The sequence below is a fragment of the Ochotona curzoniae genome, unplaced genomic scaffold (assembly GCF_017591425.1).
Source record: "Ochotona curzoniae isolate NIBS_2020 unplaced genomic scaffold, NIBS_Ocur_1.0 scaffold_4506, whole genome shotgun sequence".
Taxonomy (NCBI): domain Eukaryota; kingdom Metazoa; phylum Chordata; class Mammalia; order Lagomorpha; family Ochotonidae; genus Ochotona; species Ochotona curzoniae.
The window spans coordinates 70926344-70933595 of NW_024467119.1; the positions used below are offsets into that span (position 1 = coordinate 70926344).

General features: G+C 38.3%; 1 pseudogene; it reads right to left on the reverse strand.

Annotated features, from left to right (window-relative positions):
* Nucleotides 1–4995: 4995 nt before the first annotated feature.
* Nucleotides 4996–5352, reverse strand: LOC121147181 (annotated as a pseudogene).
* Nucleotides 5353–7252: the final 1900 nt, after the last annotated feature.

The window sequence follows — 7252 nt, forward strand, 5'->3', positions numbered from 1 at the left end:
CCTCCACCTTTCTTCATCTTTGCACCTTCTCTAAATTCCTACCTTTCATTAAATTCAATGATGACCTATTGCTCAGCAAAAAAAAAAAAAAGAAAGAAAGAAAAGAAAAACACCTCATTGTTTATTTGATCAGATAGTATTTTCTCATGATGGTTTTTAAGTATATGAATGATGTTGGGTATTTGTGAAACTCAATGTCCTTAATCTTACATGCTAAAATGTTTTCTTTTCATTCCTACCTTTTTACTCATCTTTTTTGCAAAGTGGGGTGAAAAACTTCTAAGCAAAGAAAGACCAAAATGGTTCCACAGGAAACTCATAATAATTACAGGTATTCTGCTGCTACCACTTGTTTAAATAGGTGTTTTAAACAGATTTGACACAGACTTATTTGAAGTAGTCCCTATTTTTGTAAAAAGAAGTGATATTAAAATCTGTCACGCTTTTTCAGTCATGGTGCCTTTTTAAGTGAGTTTAAACATGATTTAACCCTGGCTTCTCTGTCTTCAATCTGGCTTCTTACTAATATGCATGCTTGGATGCAACAGCTGATGGCTCTTGTACTTGGTCCTGGTTATTGTGAACATTTAGAGTGAGCCAGCAGATGAAAGATGTGTGTGTGTGTGTGTATGTTTGTGTGTGTGTGTGTGTGTGTGTTAGTCTATTTCTCTGTCGCTTTATACCTTTCAAGTACACTGAAAATTTTGAAACAACAACCAAAAAACTAAAAGAAATAACAACAAATTAACTGTGCTTCACCTCTTGTCTATGAAAATTTTCCTAGGTTGATTCTTTCGATCTTTGAGTAAATTCTACAACAGAAATGGTGATGTTTTCCTTCTGGTCACTAGAGTCTCAAAAATAGTCTAAATAATTAAAACAGTCAATCATGGGACTGGCATTGTAGCACAAGAAGTCAATGCTTATAATCCAGATGAGTGTCTGTGTCCCAGCTTCTCCACTTCCAATTCAGCTATCTGTTCACACACTTAGAGAAGCAGCATAAGCAGACCAAGTGCTTGGGTCCCTGCCATTCAAATGGAATACTCAGATAAAGCTCCTAGCACTTGGCTTCAGACTGGATCAGCCCCAGGTATTGAAGCCACCTGGGAAATCAGCAGGCTAATAAAAGATCTCTTTTTTCCTCCAACTGTAACTCTATCTTTCAAATTAAAAATAAATAAATCTTTCACCAAATAAAAGCAATCAGTCATAAATAACATTCAAAACTCTAAAATTCATTAAAAGTAAAACAAGAGAAAAATCACCCCCAATCCACAGCTCAAGACTGTTTCAAAAGAGAAAACTACTCTGCAAAAGAAATACAGATAAATTCTCTGTTCCTTACCCACGCAGCTCCTCCCCACACCCTGAGCCAGAAATCATTCACAGAAACAGAAAGATCTTCCTTTGTAGTGCTGGTGTTCAAATGTTGTTTTCTTCATCACAATAGTTAAGGTGCAGTCTATGTCACTAAACTTCTCCAAAACACAGTGCCTTAAAGATGATAAACACTTAATTGCTTTAAGTAATCAATGAAAGCTAGACATCACATCTTCCCACTTTCTCAGTAGTACAAACCTATCTCTTCGGTTTCTGAAACACATTGCTCACCAAAAATGTCTATTTTGAAATTAGGCATAAAGAAATATTCAGAAAAGTCCAAAGTGAAGGACATCTCATCTTACAAGATAATTATTCAACACTCTTTTAAAATAATGCAGTTACAAAAGCCAAAGTCATTGTTTTAGATCACTGGAAATTGAAGAAGAAAGCCAACTAAATGCAATGTATGATGCTTCATTTTCATTCTGGATAGCAAAAAGGTTGACATAAGCACAACTGCAAAATTTTAAGAAAGTTTGAATAATAAGCAGTACTAACTTAGTGGTACTTTGCACATTTTAAACATTTCACTGAAGTTATATCAGATGCTAAAATTTGGGGCCATGGATTTATAATGGATTTTTGTACGATTTTCAACAATATTTTCTGTCTCAAATTATTTTAAAATAAAAGATACAGACCTGCTTTAATCTCATGTAACTCTCAATCCTGAAGTTTGTCTCTAAACTAAAGAACAAACAGAATAAGGCAAGTTTGGAAGAGGCATATTCTTTGAACTTTTCTTTACTGTGGAATAATTTTACTTCACTTCCAAAGACAAAGGAAAGTTTTGCTGGGTACATTTACCTAGGCTGACAATTTTTTTACTTTTAGAATCTGGACTGTGTCGCTCCATTCTCTTTTGGGGTGTACAGTTTCCTCTGAGAGGTCAACTGTGATTTGATTGGCATTATTTTATAAATCAGTTGATTTTTTTCACATGCATTTAAGAATCTTTTCCTTACGTTCAATTAAACAAAGCTTGATTATCATGTGTCATAATGAAGACCACTTTTGGTCAACCCTGTTGGGAGTTCTGTTTCTCCTAGATGCTCTTTCCCAATTCTTTCTCTAGATTAATCTTCCCTTATTATTTCATTAAGTATATTTGTAAGCCCAGCTTCTCTTTCTACACCTTCTGGGACTCCCATAACTCTTATCTTTGGCCCTCCAATACTGTATTTCAGTTCCTAAATACATTTTTTAGCTTGACTCAGCTCTGCTCCCAGCTTTTTGTTTGTTTTCCCCTGGTACCAGGAAATATCTTCCAATTCTGAGATTCTTTCTTCTGCCTCCTTCATTGTACATTGGAGACTCTCCACTGTACTTTTAATTTGCTCCACTACATTCTTCGTTTCTGATATATCAGCTTTCATTTGATTCATTCCTGTGTGACATATCCCTTAAATGCCTGCTTTATGTGCTTCTCGTTTTTGATAAGAAACTTTATAACAAGTGATTTGAATTCTGTATCGCCCATTTTCTGGATGTCTTCCTCAGTGAACTGTGAGTTTGGCAAAGGCTTTTGCTGCTTTGCAGGACAGTCTTCAGTAATATTCATTGTGCCTCTCTTTGTTCGTATGTTCCTGGTCATTGTACATCTGGTTATCAGATTCTTCTCCTTGGGGCAGGTTTCTAAGCTCTGTCACCCACAGGTCTACAGTTCAATTTTATTTATTGTGGTTGGTACACAGCTCTTTGTTTGCAGTCAGTAGTGCCACTCCCTCCAGCAAGTTCCAGCTCTGGTTTCTTATGTTAGACTTCCAACATATTCTCCATAGACCCAGCTCCTGGCTCACCAGTCTCCTCCTCCTGTGATACTGTGCTGAGGCTGCACCATTGTCTGTACAACCTATCTCCCACTTCTGGTTTGAGCAGATTCCCAGGATTAGAGAGACAACAGGAGTCCTATATAGTAGCTAGCTTTTTAGTGGTGCTGATCTTGCCAGAAACTGTTGGACACTAGGTCTGGGGGCCTCACAGACCTATTTTGACTCATATGATGCCAAAGTTGATATTATTTTCTCTGTAGGACCAGTGCAATGCACTGAGCTGTGAGTTCTCATGAGCTCAGCACAGACACAGCTCACTATTGTCCCCTACGGTCTTAAATTCGGTGGTACACTATACACAATGGCAACTGATGTGCCACTGGTGGAGTTTTTGATCTGCATTTCATTGGGCCTATGGGCTACTTGGACCTATCTTGGGTGGAACCTGTAGGATGCCACACTGTTGCAGTTCACTGAGTCAGAAATGAGTTCTTTCCCAGCTTAGTGTGTGTGTAGTCCTGTCCCTTCTCCTTAAACAAAATGGTGCCTGATGTGGCTCTATGGGACAAACTGGGCTGTGAAATCCACCCTGATCCTGCACCACCTGTCTGGGATATATTGTTTGTCTCTGCTCCTGGTCAAATCAAACAGACCAGCAGGACAGGCAATTCTTTGCCTGAGTTCACCTCCTGAGCTCCCAGTGAATGCCCTTTCCTACCTTGTTGCTGGTGTAGTTCTGGCTGCTGGTGCAATTCGGATCGCCACTATGCTGAATGCCACTGTGGTATCAGTCACAGCATCACCACACAACTGTATCCACTGCTTCCCCATGTCTGTCATTTTCCAGGTGTCCCTCTGTTGTCATTCTATCCTTGACTATTTCTTGGAATGTACTCTCTCTGCTTCACATTGGCTAATGTTTCTCCATCTGTTTAAACGTATCTTTACCTTATTCCACCATCTTGATTCTCCAAAGTGTAAATTTCAATGTTGGAATACTTCCTAACTTCTAATTGCACAGAATAAAACTAAGAATTCCTAATCTGGTTTTGTAAATCACTCCCAGTATAATTTGTGGGCAAGAGCATACCCTAGACACCCTTCAAACACACAGCACTCTTACTACCCTGTCCACCACTCCTCAACTTCTAGATCACAGCATGCTTATAATTGCTCAAGAATTCATTTGCTACAACGTTTATCTTTGTTACTGCTTCAGCCTTAGTTGCTCCTCCTGTTGTGTCTGACCCTTTTCATTATAATTTACCCATGCTGAGTTTCCTTTCATACTTGAAAATCAGACCTCAGATAACATGAGGTCTTCCTAAATATCCAATTTAAAATAGGTCTATCTCACAGCAGTTAATCTTTCCCAACAACTCTAAGGATAATTTTTCATTATGGTTTTCTCTCTTATTTGGCTGGTTTCTGTGGGTCCCTCTAGACAATGAGCTTAAAGAGCAGGCAATAGGTTTCATTGTCCTCATTTCTATTACAAGTGTTTACAGCTTAAGCTCATCAAGTATATGGTAACTACACATGTAGGTCAATGAAAACATCGATATTAAAAGGTGTACCCCATTTTCCAGAAACAGAAGGCAACTCCATGTGTCATTAACAAGAAAGAAGAAAGGTAACCTTGTACAAGAAAACTTAAAAAAAAAAAAACACTCTCCTTTAGTAGCTTGTCCAAATGCTAGTACATTGTTCTGAGCATCAAAACAAATTTTGTGATGCCGGATTACAGGGAAGTTGTTTTTTTTTTAAAAAAAAGCATAAATTTCCACTTTAATACTCCAGAGGCCAATTTTTCTTCAGCCCTTAAAGACCATACTCCTTAAATTGGCATTGGTGGAGGTCATGGAACAGCACCAGCAGGTCTGAATCGGGGTGATGAGGTCTGGTCCTTACCGGTTGCGTGAGATCAGTTTCTGATCATCTTGCTGTGAATGGCACAGCTCAAGTAGTCATAGAGCTTCACAAACAGCTTGCGAAGCATGTGGTGTTGACCATGCTCACTTCAGAAATGTCCCTCACAGCCACAGCCTCCACTATGTTCCAGATAACGAACTTCTTGTGGGCCTTGTCGACCTCGTGCTTGGGCACACTCCATGCACAGTTGGTGCAGCAGATGGGCTGCACCAAGCCACAGCCCTTTGCAGCGCAGCTGTTGTTTCTCTTCTTTGTCATCTTGGAACTGAGAATCACAAAAAAAAGAGATATTATTTGCTCCCTTAAATATGATACAAAAGCTATATCCTATTTGGCAAATGAAATTAAGAATATCCAGTTGGAGCTTATTCTATAATTTAATATGGAGTAGCTTGACTTGTATACTGGTTTGTTACTATTTTCTCCACCAATTCCCTCCTAAAATTGTGATTTACAATGCTTTGTGATGTATATACTGGACCTCTGCTTACATGTCAGGAACATACACCTAGAGACAATCACTTTTTTTTTGTTAAGATTTATTTATTTTTATTACAAAGTCAGATATACAGAGAGGAGGAGAGACAGAGAGGAAGATCTTCCATCCGATGATCCACTCCCCAAGTGAGTGCAACGGCCGGTGCTATGCCAATCTGAAGCCGGGAACCAGAAACTTCTTTCAGGTCTCCCACACGGGTGCAGGGTCCCAAGGCTTTGGGCTGTCCTTGACTGCTTTCCCACGCCACAAGCAGAGGGCTGGATGGGAAATGGAGCTGCTGGGATTAGAACTGGAGCCCATATGGGATCCTGGTACATTCAGGGTGAGGACTTCAGCTACTAGGCCAAGCTGCCGGGCCTGACAATCACTTTTGATTGCCTCAGAACAATTATGATGAAAATATCCAAAATACATATAGAAAGTGGCACTTCTTGAATTTGTGTCAGACAGTTTTGGTTATACAGTTGCAGTGCAACATTTCTTATGTTAACTTAGTGAACATTGAAATCTGGATTTAGAATAATTTTCCTTTGAAGAATTTGTTACAATATACTAATTTCAAAAAGCAAAATAAGAAAAATTTAGAAGGTAGCTCTCATTTTAACAATTTTTATTCTATTGTATAAACTTGATAATAAAAATAACATATTTAGATTTCAAACTTTTATATTAACTATCATTATGCTAATATGATTACTGGTATCTTCCTATAATCCTCTTTAATTAACCGAATCAAATAATCCAAAAGTCAACAGTAAAAGAGACATAAATTTTTCCCTTAAGCTGGTGATCTAAGAATTAATGTAACATCATGTGGGCCCATTTACTCTGATTATTTATCATTTTTTTCACAATAGATGCTCTTGACCTAGATTTAGCTGCTAGTTGCAAGAAACAAAGCTTAAACTAGTGTAAGCAAAAGAGAAGTTTATTGGAAACAATTCTGTACTACACACGGAAGCAAAGAGAAAGTCAAACACCTGAAAAGACCTGGAAGAGTAACTCATGCAGATCTTCTGTTTCTGCTTCTTGTCAGTTTCAGTTTCTCCAGCTGGTGAAAGACACAACCAGCAGCGCTGAACCCATTCAGCTTCCTTTCATAAAACAAAAAGAAAAATCTGCACAGCTTCCCCCTGCTCCAACAGTCATGCCAATGAATGAGTAACATCCAAGAGCATAAGTTATGCCACATGCACAGCAGATGATCTAGTCCTTCTGTCAAAAGCTAAATGTACAATATAATTTGGTTTTCTTCTCTCTTGACTTTTCCTTCCAGGAAACCTAAATTAGAAAGTATTTCAGAAAGATACTTAAGCTATAGTCATTTAATCTCTACTTAAGTAGGAGATTTTTGTTACTGAGTAATACATTTCTGCTTCTCACGACACAAACTTCTCCATGGGAAATATAGAGAAATGACCCTTACAGAAGCTGGGGAGGGGGTTAGAAAGTTCTCTGTAAGTCTAAATTCACAATACAAATCATAATTATGGGAATAAGCCATCTGTCTGATAGGTTTCAATGGTGTCAATGGAAATCCTCCAAAAATCTTTGTGAGCTAGCATGAGACCAACATCTATTCTAAGAAAGATTCCCACCATATAAAGATCTCAATGAGGACCGTGGCAGGGGAATAAAAATTCTGAAAACCTTTGCCACTCCT